Source organism: Falco cherrug (genome assembly GCF_023634085.1).
Source record: "Falco cherrug isolate bFalChe1 chromosome W unlocalized genomic scaffold, bFalChe1.pri SUPER_W_unloc_1, whole genome shotgun sequence".
Classification (NCBI taxonomy): Eukaryota; Metazoa; Chordata; class Aves; order Falconiformes; family Falconidae; genus Falco; species Falco cherrug.
In genome coordinates, this window is record NW_026599288.1 from 5187380 (window position 1) to 5207925 (window position 20546).

At 42.0% G+C, this 20546-nt stretch overlaps 1 protein-coding gene across 1 annotated transcript in view; it reads left to right on the forward strand.

Annotated features, from left to right (window-relative positions):
• LOC129734868 (uncharacterized) overlaps positions 1-20546 on the forward strand; it is an 806097-nt gene that overhangs the window by 653756 nt on the left and 131795 nt on the right. The gene's annotated exons all lie outside the window — the stretch shown is intronic.

Here is a 20546-nt window from a genome sequence, read left to right on the forward strand (position 1 = left end):
TTTCCTTAATACTAACCATTGTGTTATATTTGTGGGTTTGGAGAATGTTTAAAAGGGTAACACTTATGTATGATGCTTTATATCATTCGGGAAGACTGCTTAAGTAAAAGAATTTACTTAGTTTGATAGAAAAGGGGAGATTGATATGGAGAAATAGTGCGAAATGGGGACAATGGACACCAATGTGATTGTATACGTCTGCTCAGGAATGTGGCAATGGTGACTAGTCATGGGTGCGGTGTCTGGTCACATAGGCACACAGCTTTGAGGAGACGACTACAGTTTTGAGGAGATGCCTGCCCTTCTTCCTCTAACAAAGGGGCTATTTAAAAAAGAATGAGAAAAGGATGAGAGACATTCCAAGGCTCTCTAGAGGGAGGGAGTGCTAAGTCTCCTTGCTGGAGAAGATCGGATGGTCGGATGGTCACAAGAACATGAATCACCTACAAACCTGCAAGACCACCACATTCCAGGAAATGGACTGATAAGCTAATTAACATACGAAGCGGGGTTTAGGTAACGAATATGTATAGGCGTTAATTTAATATTCATTTGTTTCATTGTATAAATGTGAGATGGTTCGTCACTTCGGGTATGCACGCTTGTGGAGGAGCGATCCCCCGTGCATCTGCGCACAATAAACATACCTACTTTATAACTTTCGAGTTATAGAGTCTAATTCCGCACGTCAGTATTACCTTGTTTAGCAAGCTAGCAGCCTAATTTACTAAGCAAGTTAAAAGCGTGTACTATTCTTACAGAAGAGATTAGAGAAGCAAAAATCCGTTATGCTGCATTCCAAATCTCAGCCTGAGAATTACAGTCTGCTGTGAGTTCTGCGTTACAATCTTTTGACACATGTTGGGGTTGCGATTGTGAAAGTTGCCCGTTTACAATTTTCATTGGCATTATCACAGCTAGTTGTTTTAAAAGCAACCCTTGAGCTTCCTGAAGTTCGACTTGTTCCAAAATATTCTGAAGCCAATCAATAAAGTTAGTATTAAAGTTAGTGACTCTCTAGGACCCTGCAAGACTGTGGCAAGACTCCTGCATCCTGACTGCCTTAATAGCCATCTCATTCATTTGCAAACAGTTGTCCCTGAGATACCTTGCCTGAGTCACAGAATCGGCACAATTAATTTTCTCCAGCCAACTGCTCATAGTTAACAGCAATTCCCCGATTAAGGTTCAGTCAAGGCCACTATACATAGCTCACAAAAATCAGATAACCACATCATATACTGTATCAGAGTTAGTACCATACAAAGCAATGACTTCCAATCATGCAGTGTGAGTGTATAAGGCTCTGCCATCACTTCAAGAAGGGACATAGCAAATGTATTATGAATCCTCCCTTCCCGCACTGCTTTGCTTAACCCTTTAACAGCCTCGTATTGCACAGGCTGCCACTCTGCAGGTTGATTTGTCTGACAAAATACTGAACATGCCATAGCGACTCCAGAAACCTATCACTGAAGTGTTTCCCACTTGCATTCCTGCCACCAATCCCTCAGACTCCCTTTCACCCTCCCCAAAAATACAATCAATGCATCAGGAGAGACAAGGGGATGGGGGAAAGGTCTAGCTCCTTATCCAGATCTATAGGACCTGGATCAAAAGGTTTATCAGTGTCAATAAAATCATTGTCTGAGTTGTCCTGTTCCTGTGCTTGGTCCTGTGTTGTGAGGGTCGCTGCAGTCAGTGACAGAAGCTTTGGGGGCAGAGGAGGTGTGGACAGAATCGCCATCGCTGACTGTGTCTTGAGAAGAGTCGCGCTGTCGGTGGAATTTACAGCTTCCTCTGGTTTAGCACCATTAGTAGAATTAGTCCACACTTGGCAAAGAGTAATCAGAATTTGCCACCAAGATGCTAAATGCATTCCCGACACGGAGTTCCCCTCCGCGGCAGCATCATACAATTGGCTGCTGTATGTACACACTTTCATTCTTTCAAAGTCTCTAAAGTTTCTTGGCTGCTCACCTGTCTCGATGCATACAGGTGTTATCCTCGGGGTTTAGGTTGTCCGCCTGGTCCAGACAGCAAGACGATCGTTCAGCCAAGCCGTCTCCTCCGGAACGCAGCCCTCTTCCACGAGCTGTCTTTTTTCCGTCCTTATTCTTCCAAGGCTTCGGAACACCCCCATAGGGGTCACCATTTGAGGAGACTGAGGCACGGACTCCCTGATCTGACTAGAAGACCCTTCATGAGTCCATATACGTCTCTTTCTGGGGACGAAGCCTGATTCCCTGTTACGGATTTCCCACAGCTCACCTCTCAACTCCGGAGGGATTTCAGGCCGGCTCCTGCTTCCTTTCAGCAGATCATTCAAAGTTCTGTGGGATTCACTGCATGTCGCTCAGATAGGCGATTCGAGAGCCCTTCACGTTAGATCCTTAAACGCATCACGTCGGGGTCACCAATTTGCGGCGAATGAAGAGACGGGACGCAGCTTGTTGCAAGCAAATGTCGATTTATTGCACAGAAGCACGAGGTTTTATACACTTTCAGAAGCTGCGCGTTTTAAACAGATTGGTTCTTGAAGCTAAGCATTGCATCCTAGGCAATCCCTGATTGGTGGTTAACTACCAGCAATTAACCGCAAGGTGTTACCTTTCCTTGGCGCCATCCGTCTCCCACTCCCCTGTGCTCTGTAAACACGTCTCATCATGTTAATTGTTGTCCAGACAAGCTCGAGCACATTCCCCTCAGCTAACTGATTGCCATGCATGGTCCTAGTTTCCAGACCGCTCCTGCACATGTGTTTTTTAATTTAGCCCAAGTACCAAAATTGGGAAAGTCTGTGTATGAGACCATGAGAAAAGAGATGTGCTTCTTACATTCCCATGCTGCAAATGCCAAAATATGACCATAAGTAATGTTGCTTTTTTAAAAGTCCTAGTTATTATTGGCATGACTCATTTTTCATTTTGTAATAATACCCAGTTGTCCCAGTCAGGGTCCTGCTGTGCTTAACACCATACAAGCATATAAGAATATACAGAATTTGTTCTGCAGAACTTAAAATTTAATTTAGGAAGCAAACATAGGAACATAAACAAGGTAAAATGGGCATCAGGGTGACTGGTTGCTGTAGGCTGGCACTGCTTGCTGAAGAATGCACTAAATCATGCACCAGGACTTCTATGCATGGGTCAGTGTCCCACTGTGGCTCTGTCATCAGCTATTAGCTGGTGTCAGTGTCTTGTATGCTTAGACTGAGGAGCAAATCCTGAAGAAGAACTTGAACTCGATAAGATTAATTTAGTAGATAAAGCCATGCAGACTGAAGGAGAGGCATATTGCTTGGTTAAGATTTTTTTCTTTTGCCCTAATGGAGGGACAGGAAATTCCTGGCAAGTTAATGTTGATAGGCTTGGGAAACACAAACTGTAGAAAAGTATTAAAAGAGAAAAGAAGTGGTGTGGAAATGAAGGGGTAAATCCCGGTTTAGACAGATGTTCAGCTCTCAGTGAGGGCATGGTGTAATAAAGATTAGAACTGAAAGAATGAAGGAAAGGGATTTCAAAACATTTGGCATTTTTATTTAATCCAATAATAATTCCTCTTTGGATCTAAAACATCTAATTTCCTATTTTCTGCTCATGAAATACTAAGTACCATACAAAATTTATTATTTTATTAATAAAACTTGTTATTCTAACAAGCCACATAAGTAATTTCTGGTAATGCTGGTCATTTTGCCTAGAACATAGGGGAAACCGGTGCTTTTCATTTAATCGACCATTTGGTGGCAGTACATGTTAGTAGAAATCACTCACTTTTACCATGACATATTTTTGTGGTTTAACCCAGACAGCAGCTAAGCACCACAAAGCCGTTTGCTCACACACACCCCACCAGTGGGATGGGGAGAGAATCAGAAAAAAGTTAAAACTCGTAGATTGAGATCAAGACAGTTTAATAAGACAGAAAAGGAAGGGAAAATAATAATAATGATAAGAGAATATACAAAACAAGTAACACAACGCAGTTACTCACCACCTGCTGACCAATGCCCAGACAGTCCCCGAGCAGTGAGCCACCACCCCCCAGCCAAGTCCCCCCAGTTCTATTGTTCAGCATGATGTCATATGGTATGGAATATCCCTTTGGCTAGTTTGGGTCAGCTGTCCTGGCTGTGTCCCCTCCCAGCTTCTTGTCCACCCCCAACCTCCTCTATGGCAGGGCAGTATAAGAAGCTGAAAAGTCCTTGACTTACTGTAAACACTGCTCAGCACCATTCTATACCATCTATGTCATCTATGAAATAAATTCTTTCACTCTACAGTGGATCACGAGAAGGGTTGCTGGCACAATGTTACTGTAAACTCCAGACCTGCCATTTCTAAGAGCTAAGTTTGTTTGAAAGGCAAACATTTATAAGAAAAAGCACTATAAATCATTTTTGAAAAAAACCAACCTGTCGCGATTTAACCCCAGCCAGCAACTAAGTACCATGCAGCCACTCACTCCACTCCCTCCCACGATGGGATGGGGAGAAGAACTGGAAAAGAAAATGGTAAAACCCATGGGTTGAAATAAGAACGGTTTAATAACTGAAATAAAGTAAAATATAATACTACTACTACTACTACTAATAATAATAATAATGGAAAGGGAGTTAACAAAAAGAGAAAGAGAAATAAAACTCGAGTTAAAAAAAACCTAAACCAATAACAGAAGTGATGCACAATACAATTGCTCAGTACCCACTGACCGATGCCTAGCCAGACCCTGAGCAGCGATCCTGCCCTCACCCCAAGCTCCCCCCCCCTAGTTTATATACTGAACATGATGTTCTATGGTACGGAATATCCCTTTGGCTAGTTTGTGTCAGCTGTCCTGGCTGTGTCCCCTCCCAATTTCTTGTGCCCCTCCAGCCTTCTCACTGGCAGGGCCTGAGAAGCTGAAAAGTCCTTGACTCTAAACATTACTTAGCAACAACTAAAACCATCAGTGTGTTATCAACATTATTCTCATCCTAAATCCAAAACACAGCACTGCACCAGCTACTAAGAAGAAAGTTAACTCCAACCTAGCTGAAACCAGGACAGTATCCACCCCTTATTCCATACCATTTACATCACACTCAGGTCTCACACTTTCCAATACATCATCACCTTTCCTGTCTTTTGATATATACACTCAGTTTTGATATATAAACTCAGTTGTCCTTTTCCTCCACCTGGCTGGAGGCAGGGTCCCTCAAATCCTGGTCACAGTATTCATTACTTACTTCTTGTAAATGCAAATCAAAAGTGCCTTGAAGTTCCCAAATAAGATCATCTCTTCTACTCTGTGTGGGAAACTGCCCACTGAAAACCGTAGCAGCAGTTTTCCTGGAAGAATCCCCTTTTGTGATTGCAATTGTGATTGTTTTGCCCCTTTTCCAATTGCTTTGTCAATTCCTTCTTCCCTAGAAAGGGTTCCCAGGTGTTTCCAAGCTTCCCTACCCTCTAATTCCAGGCTATCAACATTATTCTCATCCTAAATCTGAAGCACAGCACTATACCAGCTACTAGAAAGAAAATTAGCTCTATTCCAGCTGAAACCAGGACAGCTATTCATTATGCTTGTATCTCAACTTTGTTCCTCTCTAATGTATCAAATGCATGAACCAAATCTTGATATAACATCTTCAGTGCAAAGGGATGAATGCCTAGTCTTAAAGCCCACTAAGAAAAACAGGTAAATGAGCTGTTAACATTTCGTAGCACTTCTTTCAGCTATAATGAAAACAGTTCATTTTTGCTTCTTACCATTGTTCCTTCTAAGGGACTGTGACATATTTTCATAGGAATTATGCTTATCATGAAGTAACAATGGTATGCCTGCATTGCTTTTTTCTTTACATGCAAAAATAAAATGAAGGCAAATTAAATAAAATTAATGGCATGCATTCAAATAAGAAAGTCCAGGTATATAGAAAAACTGTGGCCAGGATTTCTCCAGGGACTCTCTGCTGACCTTGGTAATAGGCATGTGTTACCACACTCCTGCAGTACAAAGTATGCTATGCTCTGAATGAACAGTTTTATCTGGTACAGTTTAGAGAGATGCACAATATCCTCTTTTTAATGCAGCACAGGTGTTGGCAGATTGAGTTACAAAGTCTCATGAAATCATATATATAGTAATGAAATCAATTTTCTATTTCTTATATTTGTGTACTAGATCAAATTGTTAAAACTAAGATGAGGGAGGTGAAAAGTGTCCAGTTATGGTGTTTGTAGGGGTTGATACTTGCTAATCTCTGGTTTGATCCAAACAATATTTCATTTGACTGTTTATTTTCATTAAGATGCTTTTTGAACTTATTTATTGATCTATGGTACTTTTGGGGAAGTGTTTCTGGCTGTGGACAAATACCATCTGCACTAAAGTAAACTTGTGTATAAAAAACTCATTAGTACAAACTAAAACCAGGAAAGGATCCTAGAAAGGGCCCGAGGAGGGAACTTGTAAGAGTAATGGCAGCATGGAAGGGCAGAAGGACACTGAGCTTGAGGACTTTTACAGCAGTCCAGCTTCAAACTAAACAACATGTAGTCAGCTTGTATTAATGTTACTGTGTGGTTTGAAGCAGGCTTCAACCACCTGAAAATCATTTCTGGAAGCAAGAGAATGCCTAAAATACAGACATGGAGGAGCAAGACACAAAAATTATATAACGCATTGTCCTGGTTTTGGCTGGGATGGAGTTAACTTTCTTCTTAGTAGTTAGTACAGTGCTGTGTTTTGGCTCTGATGTGAGAACAATGTTGATAGGACACTGATGGTTTTAGTTGTTGCTGGGTGATGTTTATACTAAGTCAAAGACTTTTCAGTTTCTTGGGCCTTGCCAGCAAGAGGGCTGGAGGGGCACAGAAGACTGGGAAGGGACACAGCCAGGTCAGCTGACCTGAACCAGCCAAAGAGGTATTCCATACCATGGGATGTCATGCTGAGTAATTAAACTTGGAGGGTTAGCTGGGGCCTGGGAATTGTTGCTCAGGACTGGCTGGGCATCAGTCAGCAGGTGGTGAGCAGTTGTACTGTGCATCACTTGTTTTCCTTTCTCCCTTTTCCTTTGGATTTTATCCTTTTCCCCACCTTTCCATTATAACTGTTGTTGTTGTTATTATTATTATTATTATTGTTGTTGTTGTTGTTGTTGTTGTTGTTCTTACATCTTTAATCTGTTTAAATTATTAAATTGTTCTTATCTCAACCCTTGAGTTTTACATTCCTTTCTGATTCTCCTCCCCACCCCTCCGGGTGAGGGGGAGTGAGCAAGCGGCTGCGTGGTGCTTGGTTGCTGGCTGAGTTAAACCACAACACTTAATATTTTTAAAAAATACAGCACAAAATAGAAAAGCAACTTGTGAACCAATTGCTAACAAGTAAAAGTATAACAGATGCAAACAAAGATCTGCAGTATTTTTCACCATATGTTTCAAATCAATCTTATTCAGTCCTTCATCAGTTGGAAACAAAGCATAATTTTGTGGTTCTAACAGTAAGTAACCTTGATCTATCAAACCATAGAAAACCTAACAGTATTTTGACAGGCCATTTGTTCTAATTATCATAAACAGTCAATAGGATAAACTAAAATCACCATTCATTTTGAATTATATTATCTAATTATTCCCATTTCAGCTCCTTTTCTAATTGCCCTCCGGTGTTCAAACTCTTATATTGCTCATTTCATAGAATCATAGAATGTTTTGGGTTGGAAAAGACCTTAAAGATCATCTAGTTCCGACCCCCCTGCCATGGACAGGGACACCTTCCATTAGACCAGGTTGCTCAGAGCCCCATCCAACCTGGCCTTCTCATGCTTCATTCTCACTATATGTAATTTCAAACTGTTAAAATAATTGCAAGATGTTCTGCATGATACTTTGCTTGCTCTTCAGTTTAGAGACGTGACTGAAAAAACCTGAAAAACTGAATACAACAACTCACCAAAACTATACTTATTCTTCATCTTAAATATTGCCTTAATCCGGTTCACCAAATGGCTGCCCATAGAGACATTCCAGCACAGTGCTTGCAGTTGTTGGAACAACCAGCTGAAAACTTGTGGGACAGGGGAGAGGGACTGAAAGGGAATTGCTTCAGTTAGCTTCAGCAGCAGTACCACTGAATGTGCAAGCAGGGAAATAGTTTCATTTTGCTTTGAATATGAATATGGAAAATACATGCAAATTGACCAGATGTACTGAGAGAGGAAAACATAGAAACCCTGATTTAGCAAAGTACTTAAGCACACTCTTAAAGTTAATCACATACTTAAGTCTGTTCACTGAGGCACTTGACACGTGTATGCTTTTGCTGAGTTAATATTATAAAGCAGAGATCTTAATGATAGTCCTAGGATAAACAGACAGGCTGAGTTGTTAAAAGCAAAGTATGTGTGAGCTCCTGTTTCCTATATCCCATCCTAAAATAGGTCTCTAACGCAAAGATGAATCTCATGCTACAGGCACTTCTTGCTTTCCCTTGTGTAGTGAGGGAACTCAACGATAAGTTTAGACTAGACAGCAAATATTCACGTGGCCCAGATTCAGTGGCATGACTTGTGCATCACAGACTGAAAGCTGTCCTGCTTTCAAGCAGTAACCTACCCTCCTGGCCAGGGACTCTGGAAGTTTTCTGGGAGAAGCATGCAAAAAGAGTGACACCTGATTACAAACCATGATCTAACACCCCTAAGTAGATGCCCAGCCCTATGGAGTGCTCCTCCCAGTACTGGGTCCTTATTAAAAAGTAATAAGCAACTGCTTTCTGCTTACTACTTGCTAATCAAAAACATGTACAGAAGGTTATTTTCAGAATACAGATATTGTTCCTAGGGTGAACCTAGACCTGAACTCACAGAATCAAGTTTCTGCTGTATTCAGTTGGCATTTTGTTTAACAACCTCCAGTCTGCAATTTCATGTACACAGGTCTGGAGGCAAACAGAGTGGTGATGGGGAGGAGGACTCAGGGAAAGAGCTGTGCAGGACTGTAGCTGATTCTCCCTTGCATGCCATAGATGACACAGGGCACTGGGGAGCACAAATGGTGTGGCTATAGTCCCTGAAGTCCTCCAGAGAAATCTACCCACATATACAGGCACCTACACAACATGGCATTTTTACTGTCTTTAAAACAAGTAATTCATCTTGAGGTTAATAGCAAAAAAGCTCCACATACCTGTATCTCTACAAAATTACCTGGGAACCTTGACATGCATTTTAAAACTAGAGACTCTTTCCTGACCTCTCTCTTCTTCTTTCTTAATTTTATATTTAGGCTTTTATTTGGTTTTCACACCATAGAATCCAAATGGTGCTCTGCATCTTTGAGTCTGTCAGCATGCAAGGGGCCTGAGAAGATATTAAGAATGAGGCACTGGAAAGACCTCTAAAATTTCAAGCTTCAGGTGGGAGGCACAACTGGATGATCTCTAGAGAGCCCTTCCAACTACTGTTTCTATCATTGTGTCTTGCAGCTTCCTTGTAAATGCACAAAGATATGTTAGTAAGACCTACAGGTGCATTTTTGTCACCTGTCTGCACTGTGTGCCTTAATGGCTAATAGAATGCAAAGGTGCTTTCAAAATGGATGTTAGGGTCTCCTTTACCACCTTCAAGCAATCATCTGCAGTGCCAGGATATTATATACTATGCTCACATCATCTTGCGGGTTTGTTGAAGTGCAGCTCCCTTTGCACGCAGCAGTTTAGGCAGTGCTAGCAGAGGGATCTTGAATGTCACAGCATTTACAGGCACACTGTTACCAGTTCAGATTCTCTGCTCCCTCATTTGCTTTCCTCCCAGCTGTCTGTACAGAGCTCTGCTCAGGCTGGTATTTGGGGTGGTAACTATAATCTCTCTTGCTTTGAGGATGTATGAACTGTAGAAATCTAGCATTGTAGGTTTGCCAGATTCCCAGTTCTCTGAACCACCTTAGCTTGTTCGCCAAACTTTCACAATCATTGGCTTATGTTCATGAACTTAGTGAACTTTGCATCCAAAACCAAGGTGAGAAAGCAGTGACTTAATGTGAATACTGTGTTCAGATCTAACCATGACTTTGGGCCAGCTCCAAAAGAGGACTTAAGCACTTTATTTGCAATCTAGGTGGAATTCAGGAACTTAAATCCAAAACATGGCACTGAAAATACCTGCCTAACCCTGGAGACACGTTGGGTTAATATGCAGTTGACTTTTTTCAATTTAAATTTTCCTCCAAAGTTTCTCAGTTTGTGTATCTATATTGACCCATCATGACATAGACAATCAAGTTTAGTTCCCTCTTCTTTATGTGAGGTTTCAGTTACACCTCCTCCGTTAGAGGGAAATGTCCTGATACCAGATAATAAACTGTTCTAGGCAGAATACTGTCCACCACTATGTCACTGCACTGACAAGACTTCAAGGTTTATGGAACCAAACACAATTCAGTAGTTTAGTAGTTAAGTGGCTCAGCTCAGTATGAAAAGACCTGAGTTCTGCTTTTTGCTCCCAAGACAGTGCCTGCTTTTTAGATGAAACAAAATACAGGAATGATCATGGAAATGGGTACCAGAACTGTGCTCCCTAAGTGCAAGCCTAACCACTAGACTATACAGTCATGCTCTGCCTCTCAGTTAGTCTTTAGTATTTTCTGCACAGCAGGCCAATTTTCCCAAGGGGTGAGAGGAGTCCTTTTCTACCTCCTGCATCAGCCTATCAGGATTAGGTAACCTGGTAATCTCCATCTTCTGGAAAGAAGGAAAAGAGGGATTAAAGTATTTTGAGATGAGGAAAGAACTGAATGTGTTTCCCCATAGTGTCCTCACTACTTTTGAAGGGCACAGCACAATCTCTGGCTACGTTTTAAAATAAACAAATGAGCCCTGCCTAGTTCTTTAGGGACATATACCTTCCAGTGAGGGTCCCGGCTGTGCATATCAAGTGCATTGAAGCAATTTCTTGCAGCCCTGAGTAAAGGGTAAGATCTAAGACACACAATATCCTTGGGGTTTCTTTTTTTGGCAGGCTTCTGGCAGCTGTATGCTGTCTGACATAAGGTAGCTCCTGGCTTAGCTTGCTCTTAGGTTTTTGCTGTCATTCTAAGATGCCTAAATTTTCATGGACAATTTATACACAACTAATTTGGAGTTCTGGTTTTCATGCTGGGGTACAAGACATCTGAAAGGTTTTGAAAACCCAGGTTAGTGTCCTGGTTTCAGCTGGGATAGTGTTAATTTTCTTCTTAGTACTTAGTACAGTGCTGTGTATTGTCTATGATGTGAGGACAATGTTGATAACATGCTGATGTTTTTAGTTGTTGCTGGGTGATGTTTATACTAAGTGAAGGACTGTTAGGTTTCTTGGGCCCTGCCAGCCAGAGGGCTGGGGGGGCACTGGAAATTGGGAGGGGACACAGCCAGGACAGGTGACCCAAGCTAGCCAAAGGGATATTCCATACCATATGAAGCCATGCTCCGTATAGAAACTGGGGGAAGAAGAAGGAAGGGGGGGACATTTGGCATTATGGCATTTGTCTTTCTGAGTAACCGTTATGCGTGATGGAGCCCTGCTTTCCTGGGGATGGCTGAGCACCTGCCTGCCCATGGGAAGTGCTGAATGAATTCCTTGCTTTGCTTTGCTTTTAATATTCATCTCTCTCCTTCCTTGCTTCCAGGGAGGGCATCTGAGATTGTATCATCAGAGGCAACCCCCTTGCCTCCTCTGCTCCTCATTTGCATTTACCCTTTCCATTGGTTAAAACACAATGGTTCCACTATGACATCACCCAGACTAGGCATGTCCAAGCCTCACTGGGTGCTCGCATTGGCTGGTTCAGAGCCAGAGCCTTTGTTATGTTAAAAATTCTTGAAGATGAATTTGCTGCATCTGCCCTTGCTCCAGGGCTGGGAAAGCAGCAACAATGCTCCCAGCCAGGTTCCAGTGGCCAAGAGTCACTGCAGGAAAGTCCTTTGCTCCTGGCTGTTGGAGCAGGTAAAGGGGTAGATAGGAAGATGGAGTCAATGTCCTATACAGAAATGAAACTAGTTAAAACATGCACATGGAGAGATCAGATTACAGCCCCCTTTTCTGTTTGGTGTCAAACCAGTATTAGCCAAGCAAAGGTCCAGTAAGAGTGCCATGACTAACTACTGATTATAAAATGGGGTCTGTATAGAGCACTTTGTGGCTCTATTCTGTGGCATCATCCCTGAAATGAGGCTAAATATCCTACTTTACAGAAAAACAAACCAGTTTCTTTTCCCATGTAGAAATAAAGAGGATGGCATTGCATTACTCCAACTCATGACTGGACATAACTGTTTGCTTAGGCTGAAAATGGGGCATAGTGGTCTTTTTCCTTCCTGCTATATGCAAGAACAGTGAGTCCCTTTCCTGGAGAGAATATTGGAGCTTAACCCCATGCCTTTTAAGGGTATGCTGTTCTTGTGCAATGAAGTCATTACTTTAGGCCCTTTTCTGATTCAACAAGATGTAACAAATGTTCAATACTTAGAATAAGTTTTCTTCACAGTTTTGGTTTTCCTGAAATAAAAATGCCAAATGTAACACCATGTCGGGAGTTATTAGGTCTTTATACTCCCTACCCTTACACCAGTTTCAGCAGGTACCTTTACGGACTGCTCATAGGCTAGGGCTACTATCTGTGGATGTCTGATTTGCCTTGATTCTGTCATTAAATCAATTAATTATCAATTCTGTCAATAATTAATTGCAGTCACTGATGACGTCTTTAGAAGCTAAGAAGAGACAGAGCTCCATAGTCAAAAGAAGGCCAGTAGTTTTTTGTCCAAGAGCTATGTTACTTAGCAAATAGTAGGCACATGCTGGAATTACTGTTCTCATGGACAGACTCACTGATTTGAAAAATCAGGGGTTTGGCCCTGCCTTTAAAATAAAAAACAAAACCCACGATGATAATTTCCACTATTTCAGCAGTATGAAAAGAACCAAAAAAAAGTATGGAAAGTCTGGTTTATACTACCGCAAAGGTGGAAAACAGATATAGGGTGCTTCTTTGTTAGGAAAATTGATTTGTTCTTAACCAAAACATTATGACTACCGCAATATAAAATCTTAGTGGAGACAAGGCAACTTATAGTTTTCACACATTTTGGTAGATTGTGCAGATAGCAGGAAAATCTAAGGCTATGAGTAAGTGTGGTGGGTTGGCCTTAGCTAGATGCCAGGTGCCTGCTCCAGTGTAGGGCTCTCCACAGGGTCACAGCCTCCTTCAGCTGCATCCACCTGCTTTGGTGTGAGGTCCTCCACAGGCTGCAGGTGGATATCTGCTCCACCGTGAACCTCCATGGGCTGCAGAGGAACAGTCTGCCTCACCATGGTCTTAACCATGGGCTGCAGGGAAATCTCTGCTCCCACTCCTTCACTGACCTTGGTGTCTGCAGATTTGCTGCTCTCAAATATTCTCACTCCTGTCCCCACTACTGTTCCTGCTGTTGCACAGCAGTTTTTTTCCCCTTCTTAAATATGTTATGACAGAGGCACTACCACCGTTGCTGATTGGCTCAGCCTTGGGCAGCAGTGGGTCTGTCTTGGAGCCGGTTGTCATTGGCTCTGTCGGACATAGGGGAAGCTTCTGGCCTCTTCTCACAGAAGCCACCCCTGTAGCCCCCCTGCTACCAAAACCTTGCCATACAAACCCAATACAATAAGCCACCTCACATTAGAAATATAAGCTGAGTTGTCTTCAGCAGGGTTTTACCTTATGTTTATTCTTCAGTCTCTGGTTCTTGGCACATGAAAAAGTCACTGAAAGCACAGTGTGGGTTCGCTGCTCTTGTTAACTGTCTTGGTCAGGAAATTCACTCCTTAATGGCAGCAGAAGTAAGTTAGTTTGTACTTACTGGAGAGTATAGTGTATGAAGAACAAATACAGAGGGGCCAAGCTAATGCATGGCTCTGTGGTAATAAGGTCATGTGACAAAGTCCCAGCAGAGGCGAGCTCTGGAAACTCACCTCTTTCCTAATGAGGCCAAAACAACCACATAAATGTGCAATGTGTCTCTTTCTGTTTGAGGTGATCTCCCTGTTTACACCAGAAATCACTCTTTTGACTGAAGTACAGGATCATTAAGAAATCAAACATCATCAATTACAAACAATAGCACATTAAATCAGTGCTTGCTACATTGCTTATCTGCCTTTTAAATGTCAAAACTGTAAAAGAAACTTCCCTTAGCCAGTGAAATCCTCTTATTTTAGGAGATAAAAGGAAAGCTCCTTTACAACTGCTGAGGGTGATGAGAAGGTGGCAGCTCCTCCTCTTATGTTGAGATTTTCAGTGAAAATTCCCAGCCTTCTCTGATTTATAGTAACTTGGGTATTCCCAATGGTAGGAATAAGTATTTGCAGGTAGTACTCAAACACTGCTAGCACTGCTAATAAAGTTAAGTATGTTGAAATGTCTTAAGAAAAAACTGGCCAACTTTCAAGGATACCCAGTACATTTTAGTTCAAATTGGGTTGTTACTGGAAAAAGCCATGCTTTAAATTAATTTCTAAATTCTGAACAGATTCAGATGATGTTCTCAGTAGAATATATTCATTGGATACAAAAGCAAGAAAAATATATATGATGTAACTCAGAGACTGTAGAATACCACCCTAAGGCTGTGGCTGTTTCTGTATATTTGGCCATTGTATGGCACTGCAATATCTTTAATGGGTTTGTTCTTTCACATCCAGAACCCAAAACCCAGGAGTAGTAACACCTGTCTACTGCAGAGAGGTATTCTGAGGTTTTATGAATGTTCTGCACTGAGAAAATGTAAACACTATAAAATATAGGAAGCCAGACTCTCAAAGCAGGGAAGATCAAATTAAACAGCCTATTCTCTATTCAAACATTTAGCTATGCCAACAGCTACTGGAAAGTACTGCACACCTGTAGCTCTTGGTGAAAACTGTGGGACTTCCAAAGCTGAGACTGTTAACTTGGGTGCTTCTGTAATGAATTTCATTTCTAAAATTCAAAGAGACTTGAATATACACAGCTTATATTCTCCTTTTTATATAGATATGTATTACTGTGCATATTTATTCATATATATGCGTGTTGTGGTTTAAGCCCAGCCGGCAACCAAGCACCACGCAGCCACTTGCTCACTCCCCTCTACCCAAAAGGGGTGGGGAGGAGAACTGAAAAGGAATGTAAAACTCAAGGGTTGAGATGAAAACAATTTAATAATTTAAACAGAATAAAAAGGTAAGGAAAACAACAATAACAATAATGATAACAATAATAATAATAACAACAGCTATAATGGAAAGGTGGGGGAAAGGATAAAATCCAAAGGAAAAAGTATGGGAGAGGAGGATAGAGAATGCCTGAAGAGAGATGCATGAGAGGAGGATGGAGAATGTCTGATGTGACAGGAGATGAGAGAACAGCTGGGTTTTGTGAAGGAAAGTAAGAAAGATAAACATGGTTATCTGTTGCAACGGAGGGAAGACACAGTCACTCAATATGAGTGATCAGCAGACTTTGTTTATTGTCTCTTACAGTCACCTTTTATGCCTTGTTACAATTAGCTCATACATATTACAAAAGTTAAGCTCATTATTGGTTAGTTGCCTAAATACCAAGCCCGCCCCTAGTTTCTCTTCTGTAGTTATCTGTTCCCACCTGCAACATTCTTTTCCCACCGAAATCTTCCTGTTATTGTGTAACAAGAACAGCCAAGGACAGTGTATTTTGCTTTACTTCAGATAAGCTGAGAGCGATGTGCATTTTTGTCCAGCCAGCTGGACTATGTCTATGTGACCCTTTTCAGCTAGTCAGTTATCCACAATTGCCCCGTTTTTATTTTGGGCGACATAGGCCTGGTTGACCATTTTCAATAACAGCGTTTTAACACAGGAAAATACACAGCCAACTTATAAAATCTCAGTTCAGAAGTATAATTCCTGAAATACTTGAAAAATAAAGTTAGCTTGAAGCTTTAATTTAGATGCTCTTTCTGTTCTAGTGATATAAAAAGTTTAAAAAATTCAAAGGTAATTTTAAAGTTCTGAACATGGACTAATGCAAGCTCAAAACCCAAAAAGAAACCAAACTGATGCTTGACTAGGAATATTTGCAAATATTTTAGTGGAAAATCCCTGACCATTAACAATTTTCTGTCCAAATAACAACTGCCCTTATGCAACCAACCAAGTCCATACATTTTCTTAAGAATACCTCATTGATATCAAAGAATTCACAAAGGGGAAAAATTAGTTCTAAGCTATATACATTCATAAGGGGATTTTTCAATAGTTACATACAGATTTACACACTAAGCCATAATGGCTTGTAGGTCATACACACAAGAAGAGTACGTTGCTTATCTGTCTGAATGTCTATGCTAAATTTGACAACTATGCCACAAGCCAAGCCTACATGGGTGCTGTGTGTTATGCACGTTCCTTAACAAACAGATGTATAATAGACAAATTCCCAAGATCTAGTCCCCAACCTAATTATATTATTTTGTAGCCAATTAAGGAAAATAACACAAATGTGCATATCTACATGTGCACACACCTTTTAGTTCAGAACCAATCTGTGGTAAAAGGCCTTAGCCTTATGGCATCATCGAATCTTAACGAGTACAGTAATTAAAAATGCAGTCTTACTGTGATTTATGCTGACATTCCCTCAAATGCTACACGTGAGTATTTCTCACTCAACTGCCTCAAGTTAAAATAGTAGTATTTGTTAATATGTATTAAAAAATCATTAATTCTCTACAATAGCAGTTGACTTCCATAACACTATGTAAGCAAAAGAGGCTTAAGATGGGTTTTCTGAATACTAACAATTTATTTTAGACTGTCTAAACTCAGGTCTTGAAAGATTTCACTCTGCCAGACATAGAAACACTGTTGCACTCCAGTTGTGATATCCCTTTTCCCAAGTTGTCACATGCACATCTCGCTCAAGCAACATTATTGTTAAAGTTTCTCTCTGCTACGTAAAAGCATATTGCACTTGTAGATATAAAAGACAGCACCCTTACTTAGATTATTACCTTATTACCTCATAACTCTTAGTATACCTTGTATCTCTGATTTCATCACTTCAAAAATTCACCAGAAGCAGATAAAACCACAGCCTCAGACTAAACTACACCTTAACCACTGATTCAAATAAAGGCATTCTCTTCAGATATACCTAATGCTTACAAATAACTTTGGCTGGTTTTGATCAAAAAACTATTATTACAATAATGATCAAAAATAATAATCCCGTTTGCAAAATGCCTTTAAGCCAGCCTCCTAGTCCCAACCAATTTCCACATTCAGAATACAGCATAAATACAGAATACAGAATAAATTATTTCCATCAAAGCAAAAAGGCTTCTCTTTAAGCACAGAGATGTTTGCTAGTTCAAGGCAGAAACCCATTTCTTGTAGGGGACATCTGAAGCACTTTTTTTTTGGTGGGTTTGTAATCAATTCCGTATTTTTCCTTGAGAAGCTTAAGCTGTTCCTCTTGTTTCAGGAGTGTTTCCAACTCTGATTTGTCGAATAGGTCCGTATTTCCCAAACATATCATACATTTCCTCCGCTGTGATTTTATACGGCAGGTTCCGAATATAAAGGACCCGATTGACCTCTGGGGGCAGCCGGATGTCAGCTCGCTTGGCCGCTTGCATCGCCATGGCGCCGATCGGAGGGGGGGGGTGCCGCCTCGGAGAGAAACCGCGGCCGGGAAGGGGCCTGCCGGGCCGCGCGCCGCCGCTCGCCGCTGCCGCGGGGGACCCGGATGCTATCCCATACGCTAATAACCCGGGTAATGCCTTTTTACAGTCTATGTCCCGAACGCTCCGCTTTTCTAAAAAGCATATGAGCGAATCGTACGTCGCTTGTCTCTCCGTACCGTCGTCAGCGCTGTTGCAGCCTTTGCGAGACTTCGGCGACGCGTGGCCGGCGGGACCCTCTGTAGGTGCTCCCGGGCGCGGGGACTGTGCCCTTCCGCCTCCTGCGCTGCTTTCAGGACCGGTACCCGAATCTCCGTCGAACCGTGGCTCGCAGGTTCAGCCCTCTCTAGGGTCCCTGTTCGGGCGCCATTTGTTGCAACGGAGGGAAGACACAGTCACTCATATTGAGTGATCAGCAGACTTCCTTTATTGTCTCTTACAGTCACCTTTTATGCCTTGTTACAATTAGCTCATACATATTACAAAAGTTAAGCTCATTATTGGTTAGTTGCCTAAATACCAAGCCCGCCCCTAGTTTCTCTTCTGTAGTTATCTGTTCCCACCTGCAACATTCTTTTCCCACCGAAATCTTCCTGTTATTGTGTAACAAGAACAGCCAAGGACAGTGTATTTTTGCTTTACTTCAGATAAGCTGAGAGCGATGTGCATTTTTGTTCAGCCAGCTGGACTATGTCTATGTGACCCTTTTCAGCTAGCCAGTTATCCACAGTTATCTAGTAGTCAAAAGGTGTTTGCACGCTTGTAGTGATATATAGCTATGTAACTGCATGGATGGTTTCTGCTCTGAGCCTGGTGGTGCATATAGCTGGAATTTGTATCCAGGCTCAGAGATATAAATATGAGCTTCTCTGTACAATAAGGGGTTTCTAGTTGCACCACAACCTGAGTCCATGCCTTCATACGCCACAAAAAGGGAGAAAGGAAAACAAGTGATGCACAGTACAGCTGCTCACCACTACATGACATACCTTCACAACCAGGTTCTCCAACTGAGCAGCGATATCTTGCCATAATTCAGCAGCCCAGATGGGTTTACCTCTGCATTGCCAATTGCTTTGCTTCCATTGCCGTAACCACCCCCATAGAGCATTTCCCACCATCCATGAGTCAGTATAGAGGTAAGGTATCAGCCATCTTTCTCGTTCAGCAACATCTAAAGCCAGCTGGATAGTTGTCACCTCTGCAAACTGGCTCGATTCACCTTGTCCTTCAGCAGTTTCTGCAACTTGTCGCAGGGGACTCCATACAGCCGCATGCCACCTCTGATGCTTTCCTACAATACGACAGGACCCATCAGTAAACAAGGCATATTGCTTCTCATGTTCTGGCAGTTCATTATACAAAGGGGCTTCTTCAGCACATCACCTCTTCCTCTGGTGACATCCCAAAATCTTCATCTTCTGGCCAATCCATAATAATTTCAAAAATTCCTGGATGATTGGGATTTCCTATCCAAGCTCGTTGTGTAATCAGCGCGATCTACTTACTCCATGTAGCATCAGTTGTGTGGTGTGTAGAAGAGACCCTCTCTTTGAACATCCAGCCCAGCACTGGTAACTGGGGCGCCAGGAGAAGCTGTGCTTCAGTACCAATCACTTCTGAAGCAGCTCAAACCCCTTCATAAGCTGCCATTATCTCTTTTTCAGTTGGAGTATAGCGGGCCTCTGATCCTCTATATCCCTGGCTCCAAAAACCCAAATGTTGTCCTCGAGTTTCCCCTGGTGCTTTCTGCCAGAGGCTCCAGGTAGGGCCATTCTCCCTGGATACAGTGTAGAGCACTTTTTTAGTATCTTGTCCTGCCTGGTGTGGTCCAAGTGCTACTGCATGCACTCTCTCATTTAATTTGTTCAAAGGCTTGTCATTGCACAGGTCCACATTTAAAACCATTCTTCTTTCAGGTCACATGATAGAGAGGGCTTCCAATCATCCTGTAGTTTGGAATGTGCATTATCCAAAACCCAATGACACCTAAGAAAGCCTGAGCTTTATTAGTTGGTGGAGACATAGCTGTTATTTTATTGATCACATCCATTGGGATTTCATAACATCCATCTTGCCATTTTATTCCAAAAAAATGGATCTCCCGTGTGGACCCCTTGACCATATTTTGTTTTGTGGCATAACCGGCTTTCTGGAGGATTTGGATAATTTTCTCCCCTTTCTCAAAAACTTCTGCTCTATTGCCCCATATGATGATATCATCAATGTATTGCAGATGTTCTAGAGCTCCATCCTGTTCTACTGCGGCCTGGATCAGTCCATGGCAGATGGCAGGGCTGTGTTTCCACCTCTGGGACAGTCAATTCCAGGTGTATTGGACGCCTCTCCAAGTGAAGGCAAACTGTGGCCTGCACTCTGTAGCCAAAGGGATTGAGAAAAACACATTTGCACTATCAATAGCGGCATACCACTTGGCTGCCTTTGATTCCAGTTCATATTGAAGTTCTAGCATGTCTGGTACGGCAGCACTCAATGGCAGCATGACTTCATTCAGGCCACGATAGTCCACTGTTAGTCTCCACTCTCCATTAGACTTTTGTTCTGGACATATGGGGCTATTAAAAGGTGAACGGGTTCTGCTGAACACTCCTTGGCTGTCTAGTCGGCAAATCATTTCCTGCATGGGAATCAGAGAGTCCCAGTTGGTACGGTATTTCTGCTGGTGCACTGTGGTAGTAGCAATGGGCACCTGCTGTTCCTCAACTTTCCGTAACCCCACCACAGATGGATCTTCTGAAAGAGCAGGCAAAGTAGACAGCTGCTTAATTTCCTCCATTTCCAGGGCAGCTATACCAAAACCCCACCAATATCCT